At 40.5% G+C, this 13,687-nt stretch overlaps 34 non-coding genes across 34 annotated transcripts; all 34 read left to right on the top strand.

The window, feature by feature from the left end:
• Nucleotides 1-365: 365 nt before the first annotated feature.
• Nucleotides 366-439, top strand: Trnan-guu. The gene has a single exon. It is a non-coding gene; the product is annotated as a tRNA-Asn (tRNA).
• Nucleotides 440-1,028: 589 nt separating this feature from the next.
• Nucleotides 1,029-1,102, top strand: Trnan-guu. Its single transcript has one exon. It is a non-coding gene; the product is annotated as a tRNA-Asn (tRNA).
• A 93-nt stretch (nucleotides 1,103-1,195) lies between these two features.
• Trnan-guu lies at nucleotides 1,196-1,269 on the top strand. The gene has a single exon. It is a non-coding gene; the product is annotated as a tRNA-Asn (tRNA).
• Nucleotides 1,270-1,386: 117 nt separating this feature from the next.
• Trnan-guu lies at nucleotides 1,387-1,460 on the top strand. The gene has a single exon. It is a non-coding gene; the product is annotated as a tRNA-Asn (tRNA).
• A 749-nt stretch (nucleotides 1,461-2,209) lies between these two features.
• On the top strand, nucleotides 2,210-2,283 carry Trnan-guu. Its single transcript has one exon. It is a non-coding gene; the product is annotated as a tRNA-Asn (tRNA).
• A 415-nt stretch (nucleotides 2,284-2,698) lies between these two features.
• On the top strand, nucleotides 2,699-2,772 carry Trnan-guu. The gene has a single exon. It is a non-coding gene; the product is annotated as a tRNA-Asn (tRNA).
• Nucleotides 2,773-3,028: 256 nt separating this feature from the next.
• On the top strand, nucleotides 3,029-3,102 carry Trnan-guu. Its single transcript has one exon. It is a non-coding gene; the product is annotated as a tRNA-Asn (tRNA).
• A 418-nt stretch (nucleotides 3,103-3,520) lies between these two features.
• On the top strand, nucleotides 3,521-3,594 carry Trnan-guu. The gene has a single exon. It is a non-coding gene; the product is annotated as a tRNA-Asn (tRNA).
• Nucleotides 3,595-3,685: 91 nt separating this feature from the next.
• Trnan-guu lies at nucleotides 3,686-3,759 on the top strand. Its single transcript has one exon. It is a non-coding gene; the product is annotated as a tRNA-Asn (tRNA).
• A 249-nt stretch (nucleotides 3,760-4,008) lies between these two features.
• Nucleotides 4,009-4,082, top strand: Trnan-guu. The gene has a single exon. It is a non-coding gene; the product is annotated as a tRNA-Asn (tRNA).
• Nucleotides 4,083-4,658: 576 nt separating this feature from the next.
• Nucleotides 4,659-4,732, top strand: Trnan-guu. Its single transcript has one exon. It is a non-coding gene; the product is annotated as a tRNA-Asn (tRNA).
• Nucleotides 4,733-4,825: 93 nt separating this feature from the next.
• Trnan-guu lies at nucleotides 4,826-4,899 on the top strand. The gene has a single exon. It is a non-coding gene; the product is annotated as a tRNA-Asn (tRNA).
• A 425-nt stretch (nucleotides 4,900-5,324) lies between these two features.
• Trnan-guu lies at nucleotides 5,325-5,398 on the top strand. Its single transcript has one exon. It is a non-coding gene; the product is annotated as a tRNA-Asn (tRNA).
• A 590-nt stretch (nucleotides 5,399-5,988) lies between these two features.
• Trnan-guu lies at nucleotides 5,989-6,062 on the top strand. The gene has a single exon. It is a non-coding gene; the product is annotated as a tRNA-Asn (tRNA).
• A 95-nt stretch (nucleotides 6,063-6,157) lies between these two features.
• Nucleotides 6,158-6,231, top strand: Trnan-guu. The gene has a single exon. It is a non-coding gene; the product is annotated as a tRNA-Asn (tRNA).
• Nucleotides 6,232-6,348: 117 nt separating this feature from the next.
• Trnan-guu lies at nucleotides 6,349-6,422 on the top strand. The gene has a single exon. It is a non-coding gene; the product is annotated as a tRNA-Asn (tRNA).
• A 257-nt stretch (nucleotides 6,423-6,679) lies between these two features.
• On the top strand, nucleotides 6,680-6,753 carry Trnan-guu. The gene has a single exon. It is a non-coding gene; the product is annotated as a tRNA-Asn (tRNA).
• Nucleotides 6,754-7,324: 571 nt separating this feature from the next.
• On the top strand, nucleotides 7,325-7,398 carry Trnan-guu. The gene has a single exon. It is a non-coding gene; the product is annotated as a tRNA-Asn (tRNA).
• Nucleotides 7,399-7,491: 93 nt separating this feature from the next.
• Nucleotides 7,492-7,565, top strand: Trnan-guu. The gene has a single exon. It is a non-coding gene; the product is annotated as a tRNA-Asn (tRNA).
• Nucleotides 7,566-7,682: 117 nt separating this feature from the next.
• On the top strand, nucleotides 7,683-7,756 carry Trnan-guu. The gene has a single exon. It is a non-coding gene; the product is annotated as a tRNA-Asn (tRNA).
• Nucleotides 7,757-8,178: 422 nt separating this feature from the next.
• On the top strand, nucleotides 8,179-8,252 carry Trnan-guu. Its single transcript has one exon. It is a non-coding gene; the product is annotated as a tRNA-Asn (tRNA).
• Nucleotides 8,253-8,344: 92 nt separating this feature from the next.
• On the top strand, nucleotides 8,345-8,418 carry Trnan-guu. The gene has a single exon. It is a non-coding gene; the product is annotated as a tRNA-Asn (tRNA).
• A 249-nt stretch (nucleotides 8,419-8,667) lies between these two features.
• Nucleotides 8,668-8,741, top strand: Trnan-guu. The gene has a single exon. It is a non-coding gene; the product is annotated as a tRNA-Asn (tRNA).
• A 90-nt stretch (nucleotides 8,742-8,831) lies between these two features.
• Trnan-guu lies at nucleotides 8,832-8,905 on the top strand. Its single transcript has one exon. It is a non-coding gene; the product is annotated as a tRNA-Asn (tRNA).
• Nucleotides 8,906-9,163: 258 nt separating this feature from the next.
• Trnan-guu lies at nucleotides 9,164-9,237 on the top strand. Its single transcript has one exon. It is a non-coding gene; the product is annotated as a tRNA-Asn (tRNA).
• Nucleotides 9,238-9,328: 91 nt separating this feature from the next.
• Trnan-guu lies at nucleotides 9,329-9,402 on the top strand. Its single transcript has one exon. It is a non-coding gene; the product is annotated as a tRNA-Asn (tRNA).
• A 1,245-nt stretch (nucleotides 9,403-10,647) lies between these two features.
• Nucleotides 10,648-10,721, top strand: Trnan-guu. Its single transcript has one exon. It is a non-coding gene; the product is annotated as a tRNA-Asn (tRNA).
• Nucleotides 10,722-10,813: 92 nt separating this feature from the next.
• On the top strand, nucleotides 10,814-10,887 carry Trnan-guu. Its single transcript has one exon. It is a non-coding gene; the product is annotated as a tRNA-Asn (tRNA).
• Nucleotides 10,888-11,465: 578 nt separating this feature from the next.
• Nucleotides 11,466-11,539, top strand: Trnan-guu. The gene has a single exon. It is a non-coding gene; the product is annotated as a tRNA-Asn (tRNA).
• Nucleotides 11,540-11,630: 91 nt separating this feature from the next.
• Trnan-guu lies at nucleotides 11,631-11,704 on the top strand. The gene has a single exon. It is a non-coding gene; the product is annotated as a tRNA-Asn (tRNA).
• A 249-nt stretch (nucleotides 11,705-11,953) lies between these two features.
• On the top strand, nucleotides 11,954-12,027 carry Trnan-guu. The gene has a single exon. It is a non-coding gene; the product is annotated as a tRNA-Asn (tRNA).
• Nucleotides 12,028-12,610: 583 nt separating this feature from the next.
• Trnan-guu lies at nucleotides 12,611-12,684 on the top strand. The gene has a single exon. It is a non-coding gene; the product is annotated as a tRNA-Asn (tRNA).
• Nucleotides 12,685-12,938: 254 nt separating this feature from the next.
• Nucleotides 12,939-13,012, top strand: Trnan-guu. Its single transcript has one exon. It is a non-coding gene; the product is annotated as a tRNA-Asn (tRNA).
• Nucleotides 13,013-13,263: 251 nt separating this feature from the next.
• On the top strand, nucleotides 13,264-13,337 carry Trnan-guu. The gene has a single exon. It is a non-coding gene; the product is annotated as a tRNA-Asn (tRNA).
• Nucleotides 13,338-13,687: the final 350 nt, after the last annotated feature.

The following is a 13,687-nucleotide window of genomic DNA, read 5'->3' as shown; positions in this document are numbered from 1 at the left end:
ATGCGACGAATTTAATTTAGTGCACATCCAAGTCTCTGTGGCGCAATCGGTTAGCGCGTTCGGCTGTTAACCGAAAGGTTGGTGGTTCAAGCCCACGAAGGGACGAAAGGCCGGATATTTTTTTGGCATGATAAAAAACTCCTTCAAAGGTAATGATAGAAACCATGTAATACCACGAATTTAATTTAGTGTAAATCCAAGTTTCTGTAGCGCAATCGGTTAGCGCGTTCGGCCGTTAACCGAAAGGTTGGTGGTTCAATCCTTCGAAGGAACGAAAGGGTATTTTTTTGGCATGATAAAAAACTGCTTCAAAACTAATGACAGAAACCATGTAATGCCACGAATTTAATTTAGTGCACATCCAAGTCTCTGTGGCGCAATCGGTTAGCGCGTTCAGCTGTTAACCGGAAGGTTGGTGGTTCAAGCCCACCCAGGGACGAAAGGATATTTTTTTGGCATGATAAAACTGCTTCAAATGTAATGACAGAAACCATGTAATACCACTAATTTAATTTATTTTTTATCGAAGTCTCTGTGGCGCAATCCTTTAGCGCGTTAGGTTGTTAACCGAAATATTCATGGTTAAAGCAAACCCAGGGACGAAAGTATATTTTTGGCATGATAAAAAAACTCCTTCAATAGTAATGATAGAAACCATGTAATACAACGAATTTAATTTAGTGTAAATCCAAGTTTCTATGGCGCAATCGGTTATCGCGTTCGGCTGTTAACCGAAAGGTTGGTGGTTCAAGCCCACGAAGGGACGAAAGGCCGGATATTTTTTTTGGCATGATAAAAAACTCCTTCAAAGGTAATGATAGAAACCATGTAAAACCACGAATTTAATTTAATGTCAATCCAAGTTTCTCTGGCGCAATCGGTTAGCGCGTTCGGCTGTTAAACGGAAGGTTGGTGGTTCAAGCCCACGAAGGGACGTAAGGGTATTTTTTTGGCATGATAAAAAAACTGCTTAAAAAGTAGTTACAGAAACCATGTAATGCCACGAATTTAATTTAGTGTACATCCAAGTCTCTGTGGCGCAATCGGTTAGCGCGTTCGGCTGTTAACCGAAAGGTTGGTGGTTCAAGCCCACCCAGGGACGAAAGGATGTTTTTTTTTGGCATGATAAAAAACTGCTTAAAAAGTAATTACAGAAACCATGTAATGCCACGAATTTAATTTAGTGTACATCCAAGTCTCTGTGGGGCAATCGGTTAACGCGTTCGGCTGTTAACCGAAAGGTTGGTGGTTCAAGCCCACCCAGGGACGAAAGTATGTTTTTTTGGCATGATAAAAAACTGCTTCAAAAGTAATGATAGAAACAGCGCTTCAAATGTAATAACAGAAACCATGTAATACCACTAATTTAATTTAGTGTCTATCAAAGTCTCTGTGGCGCAATCGGTTAGCGCGTTCGGCTGTTAACCGAAAGGTTGGTGGTTCAAGCCCACCCAGGGACGAAAGGATGTTTTTTTGGCATGATAGAAATATGCTTTAAATTTAATAATAGAAACCATGTAATACCACGAATTTAATTTAGTGTAAATCCAAGTTTCTGTAGCGCAATCGGTTAGCGCGTTCGGCCGTTAACCGAAAAGTTGGTGGTTCAATCCTTCGAAGGAACGAAAGGGTATTTTTTTGGCATGATAAAAAAACTGCTTCAAAACTAATGACAGAAACCATGTAATGCCACGAATTTAATTTAGTGCACGTCCAAGTCTCTGTGGCGCAATCAATTAGCACGTTCGGCTGTTAACCGTAAGGTTGGTGGTTCAAGCCCACCCAGGGACGAAAGGATATTTTTTTGGCATGATAAAACTGCTTCAAATGTAATGACAGAAACCATGTAATACCACTAATTTAATTTATTGTCCATCGAAGTCTCTGTGGCGCAATCCCTTAGCGCGTTAGGTTGTTAACCGAAAGATTCATGGTCAAAGCCAACCCAAGGACGAAAGTATATTTTTGGCATGATAAAAAAACTCCTTCAATAGTAATGATAGAAACCATGTAATACAACGAATTTAATTTAATGTCAATCCAAGTTTCTCTGGCGCAATCGGTTAGCGCGTTCGGCTGTTAACCGGAAGGTTGGTGGTTCAAGCCCACGAAGGGACGTAAGGGTATTTTTTTGGCATGATAAAAAACTGCTTCAAATGTAATAACAGAAACCATGTAATACCACTAATTTAATTTAGTGTCTATCAAAGTCTCTGTGGCGCAATCGGTTAGCGCGTTCAGCTGTTAACCGAAAGGTTGGTGGTTCAAGCCCACCCAGGGACGAAAGGATGTTTTTTGGCATGATAAAAAACTGCTTAAAAAGTAATGACAGAAACCATGTAATGCCACGAATTTAATTTAGTGTACATCCAAGTCTCTGTGGCGCAAACGGTTAGCGCGTTCGGCTGTTAACCGAAAGGTTGGTGGTTCAAGCCCACCCATTGACGAAAGGATGTTTTTTTGGAATTATAAAAACTGCTTCAAAAGTAATGATAGAAACCATGCAATACCACGAATTTAATTGAATGTCAATCGAAGTTTCTCTGGCGCAATCGGTTAGCGCGTTAACCGAAAGGTTGATGGTTCAAGCCCACGAAGGGACGAAAAGGTATTTTTTTTTTTTGCATGTTAAAAAACTGCTTCAAAACTAATGACAGAAACCATGTAATGCGACGAATTTAATTTAGTGCACATCCAAGTCTCTGTGGCGAAATCGGTTAGCGCGTTCGGCTGTTAACCGAAAAGTTGGTGGTTCAAGCCCACCCAGGGACGAAAGGATGTTTTTTTGGCATGATAGAAATATGCTTTAAATTTTATAATAGAAACCATGTAATACCACGAATTCAATTTAGTGTAAATCCAAGTTTCTGTAGCGCAATCGGTTAGCGCGTTCGGCCGTTAACCGAAAAGTTGGCTGTTCAATCCTTCGAAGGAACGAAAGGGTATTTTTTTGGCATGATAAAAAACTGCTTCAAAACTAATGACAGAAACCATGTAATGCCACGAATTTAATTTAGTGCACGTCTAAGTCTCTGTGGCGCAATCGGTTAGCGCGTTCGGCTGTTAACCGAAAGGTTGGTGGTTCAAGCCCACCCAGGGACGAAAGGATATTTTTTTGGCATGATAAAACTGCTTCAAATGTAATGACAGAAACCATGTAATACCACTAATTTAATTTATTGTCCATCGAAGTCTCTGTGGCGCAATCCTTTAGCGCGTTAGGTTGTTAACCGAAAGATTCATGGTTAAAGCCAACCCAGGGACGAAAGTATATTTTTGGCATGATAAAAAAACTCCTTAAATAGTAATGATAGAAACCATGTAATACAACGAATTTAATTTAATGTCAATCCAAGTTTCTCTGGCGCAATCGGTTAGCGCGTTCGGCTGTTAACCGGAAGGTTGGTGGTTCAAGCCCACGAAGGGACGTAAGGGTATTTTTTTGGCATGATAAAAAACTGCTTCAAATGTAATAACAGAAACCATGTAATACCACTAATTTAATTTAGTGTCTATCAAAGTCTCTGTGGCGCAATCGGTTAGCGCGTTCGGCTGTTAACCGAAAGGTTGGTGGTTCAAGCCCACCCAGGGACTAAAGGATGTTTTTTTGGCATGATAAAAAACTGCTTAAAAAGTAATGACAGAAACCATGTAATGCCACGAATTAAATTTAGTGTACATCCAAGTCTCTGTGGCGCAAACGGTTAGCGCGTTCGGCTGTTAACCGAAAGGTTGGTGGTTCAAGCCCACCCAGGGACGAAAGGATGTTTTTTTGGAATGATAAAAACTGCTTCAAAAGTAATGATAGAAACCACGTAATACCACGAATTTAATTGAATGTCAATCCAAGTTTCTCTGGCGCAATCGGTTAGCGCGTTAACCGAAAGGTTGGTGGTTCAAGCCCACGAAGGGACGAAAAGGTATTTTTTTTTTCCATGTTAAAAAACTGCTTCAAAACTAATGACAGAAACCATGTAATGCGACGAATTTAATTTAGTGCACATCCAAGTCTCTGTGGCGCAATCGGTTAGCGCGTTCGGCTGTTAACCGAAAGGTTGGTGGTTCAAGCCCACCCAGGGACGAAAGGATATTTTTTTGGCATGATAAAAAAATGCCTTAAATGTAATGATAGAAACCATGTAATACAACGAATTTAATTTAGTGTAAATCCAAGTTTCTGTAGCGCAATCGGTTAGCGCGTTCGGCCGTTAAACGAAAGGTTGGTGGTTCAATCCTTCGAAGGAACGAAAGGGTATTTTTTTGGCATGATAAAAAACTGCTTCAAATGTAATAACAGAAACCATGTAATACCACTAATTTAATTTATTGTCAATCCAAGTTTCTCTGGCGCAATCGGTTAGCGCGTTAACCGAAAGGTTGGTGGTTTAAGCCCACGAAGGGACGAAAAGGTATTTTTTTTGGCATGATAAAAAACTGCTTCAAAACTAATGACAGAAACCATGTAATGCCACGAATTTAATTTAGTGCACATCCAAGTTTCTGTCGCGCAATCGGTTAGCGCGTTCGGCTGTTAACCAAAAGGTTGGTGGTTCAAGCCCACCCAGGGACGACAGGATATTTTTTGGCATGATAAAACTGCTTCAAATGTAATAACAGAAACCATGTAATACCACTAATTTAATTTAGTGTCTATCAAAGTCTCTGTGGCGCAATCGGTTAGCGCGTTCGGCTGTTAACCGAAAGGTTGGTGGTTCAATCCCACCCAAAGACGAAAGGATATTTTTTTTGGCATGATAAAAAATCTCCTTCAATAGTAATGATAGAAACCATGTAATACCACGAATTTAATTTAGTGTCAATCCAAGTTTCTGTGGCGCAATCGGTTAGCGCGTTCGGCTGTTAACCTAAAGGTTGGTGGTTCAAGCCCACCCAGGGACGAAAGGATATTTTTTTGGCATGATAAAAAAATGCCTTAAATGTAATGATAGAAACCATGTAATACAACGAATTTAATTTAGTGTAAATCCAAGTTTCTATTGCGCAATCGGTTATCGCGTTCGGATGTTAACCGAAAGGTTGGTGGTTCAAGCCCACGAAGGGACGAAAGGCCGGATATTTTTTTGGCATGATAAAAAACTCCTTCAAAGGTAATGATAGAAACCATGTAATACCACGAATTTAATTTAGTGTAAATCCAAGTTTCTGTAGCGCAATCGGTTAGCGCGTTCGGCCGTTAAACGAAAGGTTGGTGGTTCAATCCTTCGAAGGAACGAAAGGGTATTTTTTTGGCATGATAAAAAACTGCTTCAAAACTAATGACAGAAACCATGTTATGCCACGAATTTAATTTAGTGCACATCCAAGTCTCTGTGGCGCAATCGGTTAGCGCGTTCGGCTGTTAACCGGAAGGTTGGTGGTTCAAGCCCACCAAGGGACGAAAGGATATTTTTTTGGCATGATAAAACTGCTTCAAATGTAATGACAGAAACCATGTAATACCACTAATTTAATTTATTTTCCATCGAAGTCTCTGTGGCGCAATCCTTTAGCGCGTTAGGTTGTTAACCGAAATATTCATGGTTAAAGCCAACCCAGGGACGAAAGTATATTTTTGGCATGATAAAAAAACTCCTTCAATAGTAATGATAGAAACCATGTAATACAACGAATTTAATTTAGTGTAAATCCAAGTTTCTATGGCGCAATCGGTTATCGCGTTCGGCTGTTAACCGAAAGGTTGGTGGTCCAAGCCCACGAAGTGACGAAAGGCCGGATATTTTTTTTGGCATGATAAAAAACTCCTTCAAAGGTAATGATAGAAACCATGTAATACCACGAATTTAATTTAATGTCAATCCAAGTTTCTCTGGCGCAATCGGTTAGCGCGTTCGGCTGTTAAACGGAAGGTTGGTGGTTCAAGCCCACGAAGGGACGTAAGGGTATTTTTTTGGCATGATAAAAAAACTGCTTAAAAAGTAGTTAAAGAAAACCATGTAATGCCACGAATTTAATTTAGTGTACATCCAAGTCTCTGTGGCGCAATCGGTTAGCGCGTTCGGCTGTTAACCGAAAGGTTGGTGGTTCAAGCCCACCCAGGGACGAAAGGATGTTTTTTTTTTTGGCATGATAAAAATGTGCTTAAAAAGTAATGACAGAAACCATGTAATGCCACGAATTTAATTTAGTGTACATCCAAGTCTCTGTGGGGCAATCGGTTAGCGCGTTCGGCTGTTAACCGAAAGGTTGGTGGTTCAAGCCCACCCAGGGACGAAAGTATGTTTTTTTGGCATGATAAAAAACTGCTTCAAAAGTAATGATAGAAACAGCGTTTCAAATGTAATAACAGAAACCATGTAATACCACTAATTTAATTTAGTGTCTATCAAAGTCTCTGTGGCGCAATCGGTTAGCGCGTTCGGCTGTTAACCGAAAGGTTGGTGGTTCAAGCCCACCCAGGGACGAAAGGATATTTTTTTTGGCATGACAAAAAATCTCCTTCAATAGTAATGATAGAAACCATGTAATACCACGAATTTAATTTAGTGTCAATCCAAGTTTTTGTGGCGCAATCGGTTAGCGCGTTCGTCTGTTAACCTAAAGGTTTGTGGTTCAAGCCCACCCAGGGACGAAAGGATATTTTTTTGGCATGATATAAAATGATTCAAATGCAATGATAGAACCCATGTAATACCACGAATTTAATTTAGTGTAAATCCAAGTTTCTGTGGCGCAATCGGTTATCGCGTTCGGCTGTTAACCGAAATGTTGGTGGTTCAAGCCCACCCAGGGACGAAAGGGTATTTGTTTGGCATGATAAAAAACTGCTTAAAAAGTAATGACAGAAACCATGTAATACCACGAATTTAATTTAATGTCAATCCAAGTTTTTCTGGCGCAATCGGTTAGCGCGTTAGGTTGTTAACCGAAATATTCATGGTTAAAGCCAACCCAGGCATGATAAAAAAACTCCTTCAATAGTAATGATAGAAACCATGTAATACAACGAATTTAATTTAGTGTAAATCCAAGTTTCTATGGCGCAATCGGTTATCGCGTTCGGCTGTTAACCTAAAGGTTGGTGGTGCAAGCCCACGAAGGGACGAAAGGCCGGATATTTTTTTTGGCATGATAAAAAACTCCTTCAAAGGTAATGATAGAACCATGTAATACCACGAATTTAATTTAATGTCAATCCAAGTTTCTCTGGCGCAATCGGTTAGCGCGTTCGGCTGTTAAACGGAAGGTTGTTGGTTCAAGCCCACGAAGGGACGTAAGGGTATTTTTTTGGCATGATAAAAAAACTGCTTAAAAAGTAGTTACAGAAACCATGTAATGCCACGAATTTAATTTAGTGTACATCCAAGTCTCTGTGGCGCAATCGGTTAGCGCGTTCGGCTGTTAACCGAAAGGTTGGTGGTTCAAGCCCACCCAGGGACGAAAGGATGATTTTTTTTGGCATGATAAAAAAGTGCTTAAAAAGTAATGACAGAAACCATGTAATGCCACAACTTTAATTTAGTGTACATCCAAGTCTCTGTGGGGCAATCGGTTAGCGCGTTCGGCTGTTAACCGAAAGGTTGGTGGTTCAAGCCCACCCAGGGACGAAAGTATGTTTTTTTGGCATGATAAAAAACTGCTTCAAAAGTAATGATAGAAACAGCGTTTCAAATGTAATAACAGAAACCATGTAATACCACTAATTTAATTTAGTGTCTATCAAAGTCTCTGTGGCGCAATCGGTTAGCGCGTTCGGCTGTTAACCGAAAGGTTGGTGGTTCAAGCCCACCCAGGGACTAAAGGATATTTTTTTTTGCATGACAAAAATCTCCTTCAATAGTAATGATAGAAACCATGTAATACCACGAATTTAATTTAGTGTCAATCCAAGTTTTTGTGGCGCAATCGGTTAGCGCGTTCGTCTGTTAACCTAAAGGTTTGTGGTTCAAGCCCACCCAGGGACGAAAGGATATTTTTTTGGCATGATAAAAAAATGCTTCAAATGTAATGATAGAAACCATGTAATACAACGAATTTAATTTAGTGTAAATCCAAGTTTCTATGGCGCAATCGGTTATCGCGTTCGGATGTTAACCGAAAGGTTGGTGGTTCAAGCCCACGAAGGGACGAAAGGGTATTTTTTTGGCATGATAAAAATCTGCTTGAAAAGTAATGACAGAAACCATGTAATGCCACGAATTTAATTTAGTGTACATCCAAGTCTCTGTGGCGCAATCGGTTAGCGCGTTCGGCTGTTAACCGAAAGGTTGGTGGTTTAAGCCCACCCAGGGACGAAAGGATGTTTTTTTGGCATGATAAAAAAACTGCTTAAAAAGTAATGACAGAAACCATGTAATGCCACAAATTTAATTTAGTGTACATCCAAGTCTCTGTGGCGCAATCGGTTAGCGCGTTCGGCTGTTAACCGAAAGGTTGGTGGTTCAAGCCCACCCAGGGACGAAAGGATGTTTTTTTGGAATGATAAAAAACTGCTTCAAAAGTAATGATAGAAACCATGTAATACCACGAATTCAATTGAATGTCAATCCAAGTTTCTCTGGCGCAATCGGTTAGAGCGTTAACCGAAAGGTTGGTAGTTCAAGCCCACGAAGGGACGAAAAGGTATTTTTTTAGGCATGATAAAAAACTGCTTAAAAACTAATGACAGAAACCATGTAATGCCACGAATTTAATTTAGTGCACATCCAAGTCTCTGTGGGGCAATCGGTTAGCGCGTTCGGCTGTTAACCAAAAGGTCGGTGGTTCAAGCCCACCCAGGGACGAAAGGATATTTTTTTGGCATGATATAAAATGATTCAAATGCAATGATAGAACCCATGTAATACCACGAATTTAATTTAGTGTAAATCCAAGTTTCTGTGGCGCAATCGGTTATCGCGTTCGGCTGTTAACCGAAAGGTTGGTGGTTCAAGCCCACCCAGGGACGAAAGGGTATTTTTTTGGCATGATAAAAAACTGCTTAAAAAGTAATGACAGAAACCATGTAATGCCACGAATTTAATTTAGTGTACATCCAAGTCTCTGTGGCGCAATCGGTTAGCGCGTTCGGTTGTTAACTGAAAGGTTGGTGGTTCAAGCCCACGAAGTGACGAAAGCCGGATATTTTTTTGGCATGATATAAAATGCTTCAAATGTAATTTTAGAAACCATGTAATACCATTAATTTAATTTAGTGTCAATCCAAGTTTCTGTGGCGCAATCGGTTAGCGCGTTCGGCTGTTAACCGAAAGGTTGGTGGTTCAAGCCCACCCAGGGACGAAAGGATGTTTTTTTGGCATGATAAAAAACTGCTTAAAAAGTAATGACAGAAACCATGTAATGCCACGAATTTAATTTAGTGTACATCCAAGTCTCTGTGGGGCAATCGGTTAGCACGTTCGGCTGTTAACCGAAAGGTTGGTGGTTCAAGCCCACCCAGGGACGAAAGTATGTTTTTTTGGCATGATAAAAAACTGCTTCAAAAGTAATGATAGAAACCATGTAATACCACGAATTTAATTGAATGTCAATCCAAGTTTCTATGGCGCAATCGGTTAGCGCGTTAACCGAAAGGTTGGTGGTTCAAGCCCACGAAGGGACGAAAAAGTATTTTTTTTTTGGCATGATAAAAAACTGCTTCAAAACTAATGACAGAAACCATGTAATGCCACGAATTTAATTTAGTGCACATCCAAGTCTCTGTGGCGCAATCGGTTAGCGCGTTCGGCTGTTAACCGAAAGGTTGGTGGTTCAAGCCCACAAAGGGACGAAAGGATATTTCTTGGCATGATAAAACTGCTTCAAATGTAATGACAGAAACCATGTAATACCACTAATTTAATTTATTGTCCATCGAAGTCTCTGTGGCGCAATCCTTTAGCGCGTTAGGTTGTTAACCGAAAGATTCATGGTTAAAGCCAACCCAGGGACGAAAGTATATTTTTGGCATGATAAAAAAACTCCTTCAATAGTAATGATAGAAACCATGTAATACAACGAATTTAATTTAGTGTAAATCCAAGTTTCTATGGCGCAATCGGTTATCGCGTTCGGCTGTTAACCGAAAGGTTGGTGGTTCAAGCCCACGAAGGGACGAAAGGCCGGATATTTTTTTTGGCATGATAAAAAACTCCTTCGAAAGTAATGATAGAAACCATGTAATACCACGAATTTAATTGAATGTCAATCCAAGTTTCTCTGGCGCAATCGGTTAGAGCGTTCGGCTGTTAACCGAAAGGTTGGTGGTTCAAGCCCACCCAGGGACGAAAGAAAATTTTTTTTTCGCATGATAAAAAACTGCTTCAAAAGTAATGACAGAAACCATTTAATGCCACGAATTTAATTTAGTGTACATCCAAGTCTCTGTGTTGCAATCGGTTAGCGCGTTCGGCTGTTAACCAAAAGGTCGGTGGTTCAAGCCCACCCAGGGACGAAAGGATATTTTTTTGGCATGATATAAAATGATTCAAATGCAATGATAGAACCCATGTAATACCACGAATTTAATTGAATGTCAATCCAAGTTTCTCTGGCGCAATCGGTTAGCGCGTTCGGCTGTTAACCGGAAGGTTGGTGGTTCAAGCCCACGAAGGGACGTAAGGGTATTTTTTTGGCATGATAAAAAAAACTGCTTAAAAAGTAATGACAGAAACCATGTGATGCCACGAATTTAATTTAGTGTACATCCAAGTCTCTGTGGCGCAATCGGTTAGCTCGTTCGGCTGTTAACCGAAAGGTTGGTGGTTCAAGCCCACCCAGGGACGAAAGGATGTTTTTTTGGCATGATAAAAAAACTGCTTAAAAAGTAATGACAGAAACCATGTAATGCCACGAATTTAATTTAGTGTACATCCAAGTCTCTGTGGCGCAATCGGTTAGCGCGTTCGGCTGTTAACCGAAAGGTTGGTGGTTCAAGCCCACCCAGGGACGAAAGGATGCTTTTTTGGAATGATAAAAAACTGCTTCAAAAGTAATGATAGAAACCATGTAATACCACGAATTTAATTGAATGTCAATCCAAGTTTCTCTGGCGCAATCGGTTAGCGCGTTAACCGAAAGGTTGGTGGTTCAAGCCCACCCAGGGACGAAAGGGTATTTTTTTGGCATGATAAAAAACTGCTTAAAAAGTAATGACAGAAACCATGTAATGCCACGAATTTAATTTAGTGTACATCCAAGTTTCTGTGACGCAATCGGTTAGCGCGTTCGGTTGTTAACTGAAAGGTTGGTGGTTCAAGCCCACCCAGGGACGAAAGGATATTTTTTTGGCATGATAAAAAAACTGCTTCAATAGTAATGACAGAAACCATTTAATGCCACGAATGTAATTTAGTGTACATCCAAGTCTCTGTGTTGCAATCGGTTAGCGCGTTCGGCTGTTAACCAAAAGGTCGGTGGTTCATGCCCACCCAGGGACGAAAGGATATTTTTTTGCCATGATATAAAATGCTTCAAATGTAATGATAGAAACCATGTAATACCACGAATTTAATTTAGTGTCAATCCAAGTTTCTGTGGCGCAATCGGTTAGCGCGTTCGGCTGTTAACCGAAAGGTTGGTGGTTCAAGCCCACCCAGGGACGAAAGCATGTTTTTTTGGCATGATAAAAAACTGCTTAAAAAGTAATGACAGAAACCATGTAATGCCACGAATTTAATTTAGTGTACATCCAAGTCTCTGTGGGGCAATCGGTTTGCGCGTTCGGCTGTTAACCGAAAGGTTGGTGGTTCAAGCCCACCCAGGGACGAAAGTATTTTTTTTTGGCATGATAAAAAACTGCTTCAAAAGTAATGATAGAAACCATGTAATACCACGAATTTAATTGAATGTCAATCCAAGTTTCTATGGCGCAATCGGTTAGCGCGTTAACCGAAAGGTTGGTGGTTCAAGCCCACGATAGGAAGAAAAGGTTTTTTTTTTGGCATGATAAAAAACTGCTTCAAAACTAATGACAGAAACCATGTAATGCCACGAATTTAATTTAGTGCACATCCAAGTCTCTGTGGCGCAATCGGTTAGCGCGTTCGGCTGTTAACCGAAAGGTTGGTGGTTCAAGCCCACCCAGGGACGAAAGTATGTTTTTTTGGCATGATAAAAAACTGCTTCAAAAGTAATGATAGAAACCATGTAATACCACTAATTTAATTGAATGTCAATCCAAGTTTCTCTGGCGCAATCGGTTAGCGCGTTAACCGAAAGGTTGGTGGTTCAAGCCCACGAAGGGACGAAAAGGTATTTTTTTTTGGCATGATAAAAAACTGCTTCAAGACTAATGACAGAAACCATGTAATGCCACGAATTTAATTTAGTGCACATCCAAGTCTCTGTGGCGCAATCGGTTAGCGCGTTCGACTGTTAACCGAAACGTTGGTGGTTCAAGCCCACGAAGGGACGAAAGGCCGGATATTTTTTTTGGCATGATAAAAAACTCCTTCGAAAGTAATGATAGAAACCATGTAATACCACGAATTTAATTTAGTGTACATCCAAGTCTCTGTGTTGCAATCGGTTAGCGCGTTCGGCTGTTAACCAAAAGGTCGGTGGTTCAAGCCCATCCAGGGACGAAAGGATATTTTTTTGGCATGATAAAACTGCTTCAAATGTAATAACAGAAACCATGTAATACCACGAATTTAATTTAGTGTCTATCAAAGTCTCTGTGGCGCAACCGGTTAGCGCGTTCGACTGTTAACCGAAACGTTGGTGGTTCAAGCCCACCCAGGGACTAAATTGTATTTTTTTGGCACGATAAAAAACTGCTTCAAAAGTAATGACAGAAACCATTTAATGCCACGAATTTAATTTAGTGTACATCCAAGTCTCTGTGTTGCAATCGGTTAGCGCGTTCGGCTGTTAACCAAAAGGTCGGTGGTTCAAGCCCATCCAGGGACGAAAGGATATTTTTTTGGCATGATAAAACTGCTTCAAATGTAATAACAGAAACCATGTAATACCACTAATTTAATTTAGTGTCTATCAAAGTCTCTGTGGCGCAACCGGTTAGCGCGTTCGGCTGTTAACCGAAAGGTTGGTGGTTCAAGCCCACCCAGGGACGAAAGGTTATTTTTTTTGGCATGATAAGAAACTGCTTCAAAAGTAATGATAGAAACCATGTAATACCACGAATTTAATTGAATGTCAATCCAAGTTTCTCTGGCGCAATCGGTTAGCGCGTTAACCGAAAGGTTGGTGGTTCAAGCCCACGAAGGGACGAAAAGGTATTTTTTTAGGCATGATAAAAAAACTGCTTAAAAACTAATGACAGAAACCATGTAATGCCACGAATTTAATTTAGTGCACATCCAAGTCTCTGTGGCGCAATCGGTTAGCGCGTTCGGCTGTTAACCAAAAGGTTGGTGGTTCAAGCCCACCCAGGGACGAAAGGATATTTTTTTGGCATGATAAAAAACTGCTTCAAAAGTAATGACAGAAACCATGTAATGCCACGAATTTAATTTAGTGTAAATCCAAGTCTCTGTGGCGCAATCGGTTAGCGCGTTCGGTTGTTAACTGAAAGGTTGGTGGGTCAAGCCCACGAAGTGACGAAAGGCCGGATATTTTTTTGGCATGATAAAAAAACTCCTTCGAAAGTAATGATAGAAACCATGTAATACCACGAATTTAATTGAATGTCAATCCAAGTTTCTCTGGTGCAATCGGTTAGCGCGTTCGGCTGTTAACCGAAAGGTTGGTGGTTCAAGCCCACCCAGGGACGAAAGGGTATTTTTTT

The sequence above is a fragment of the Nematostella vectensis genome, chromosome 4 (genome assembly GCF_932526225.1).
Source record: "Nematostella vectensis chromosome 4, jaNemVect1.1, whole genome shotgun sequence".
Classification (NCBI taxonomy): Eukaryota; Metazoa; Cnidaria; class Anthozoa; order Actiniaria; family Edwardsiidae; genus Nematostella; species Nematostella vectensis.
The sequence above is the reverse complement of the archived record's forward strand: the minus strand, read 5'-3'. Positions and strand labels throughout refer to the sequence as shown.